This window comes from Vicia villosa, unplaced genomic scaffold, assembly GCF_029867415.1.
Source record: "Vicia villosa cultivar HV-30 ecotype Madison, WI unplaced genomic scaffold, Vvil1.0 ctg.001748F_1_1, whole genome shotgun sequence".
Classification (NCBI taxonomy): domain Eukaryota; kingdom Viridiplantae; phylum Streptophyta; class Magnoliopsida; order Fabales; family Fabaceae; genus Vicia; species Vicia villosa.
In genome coordinates this window covers 138,771-140,895 of record NW_026705715.1, presented here as the reverse complement: position 1 = coordinate 140,895, position 2,125 = coordinate 138,771, and positions in this window count along the sequence as shown.

Below are 2,125 nucleotides of genomic sequence, written 5' to 3'. Positions count from 1 at the left end.
TGATAGAGCGAAAGGACATCATGTATCTGAGTCTGACACGAGAATTTTTAAGTTGACTGATTAACATCGTTAGGCCAAACACCGCTAGCATTGTAGGCACTATTAAGTTTCGCATGTTTAATGTGGAATATGAATTTACCACTAACCAGCTTGCAGAGTTGTTACATTTTCCTTACGGGGAATGTGTTATGTGCGAGGCACCGATAGACACTTAATGGGCAATTAAGGCTGTTAAGTTTTGGAAAGAAATAACGAGTTCTAACACATAATCATTTGAGGGTAACTTGGCCGACACCAAATGTTGTCCGACACCATATGTTGGCCGACACCATTTTCGGCCGAGAATAATAAATTGAATGCAAAAGAGTTTCTTTATTTACAGGGAGCACTTATACAAAAGTCGTTGAATTCAGCACCTTTTATGATTGTTCACATGTGCGACGTTGTGAAAAAGAAAGGAACTATCTATGTGGAAGGGTTGATCACATCCCTCGCACGTGTTATGGGGCTAGATACTAAGCTTGCCACATTAGAACATCTACCACCATGCACCATTGACCTGAACCTTTTGAGACATATAATACTCTGTAAGGTGAGGAGAGAAGGAGGTTACAACCCCATGGTTCAAAATGTAGAAGTCGTGAATATTTTTTCCTTGGTCTGATCTTACATATGTACGCCATAAAAGAAACTGGATTTATGATTTGAATGTTCCACCTTTTACTGGTCTGGTTCCAAAAAATGTTACTGGTGGAGATGGTACTTATGATAAGTATGAGGGAGGAACATGTCCCTCGTCTATAACTCCCCACCACCTTATTTTTCACATGCACGCAATGCACCTAGTTCGTCTAACCCTTTGCAAGTACCTCCTCTAGTTTTTACTACACTGAAGAAATGTTGCGGGAACAGGAAGCTCATAAGGAGGAGTGAGATGGACAGTTCTATGCCATGTATGAGCAACAACAAGATATGATGGAGTTCATATAGGAATCTCAGTGCTAAACACAAAGATCTTTCCAGTCAGTATTGAAAGCTCATCTCACCTTAGCGTCCCAACAGCAACGTAAACAAGCATCAATGGGCCGAGATTTTACTCTTGTGCAATCCAATCAGGTGGCTATGCTGGGACACTTCCGAAGGTTACAGGAATCCAACACCTCCTTATAAGAACGAGTGTATCACCTCGAGTTATCACAGAGTTCCATCCATCAGAGCAGGAGTTGTCACCCATGACATCTAGACTAGGGAGGAGAGGGCACTAGTGGCCCACATTAGTGCATCACCAGGTTCTATCTTCTCTTTCACCTTTTAGTGAAACATTGAGGCTAATATTTGGTTTAAGTGCGGGAGAGGAACTTTACAGTTTTATTTTACTTCTTTCTAGGTAGATTTATTGCTTTCTAGTTAGATTTTCTATTTATGTTTAGTTCATCGAGTCTTTTTAATTTGTTGTCGAGTCTTTATGCGTGGTTTTTCTGTTGTTTATTATATCTTCCAATTTGTTGAGCCATACCAAAATTTTGAAAAAGAAAAAAATGTTTATTTGGAATTTCTTGGCTACCTAAAGAAATGTTGTGGAGACTTGGGAAAATTCCTAAAATATCAGTATCGTCTTAACACCGTAAGTCTCCTGATTATGGAAATTTTTTGAATGCATGGTGTGTCGTGGCCTTAAAATCTCACCCTAAAATAAGTCCTTAAGTAGTTTATCTTAGCATTCGACACCATCTTAAGCATGCTCTACGTAAGGAAACCGATGAATATAAGTGAATGATCCTAGTTTTAAATTAAATAATTAAAAATAGGGAACATACCTTCTAAGTTAGGTAACCCTCACCCGTTCACATAACCCAATGGTTGTAAAACCTGTAAAAATAGAATAAAACTAACCCATTGTTTGTTGGTTCAATGGTATTATGACACTAAACTTGGTAGGGCGGATTACGGTCTGATCTCCCACAACTAAAATTGGGTAAACAAAGGGGTACACCACCTATGTATCTGAACCCCAAGCAAAAGGATCAGAATCACTAAAAGGTTGCTTTACTATAAGTATGTCTGAATAACGAGCTTAATGTGATTGCGCCTGAATTAAAAAGGTCAAAAATATGGGATGAGTAAG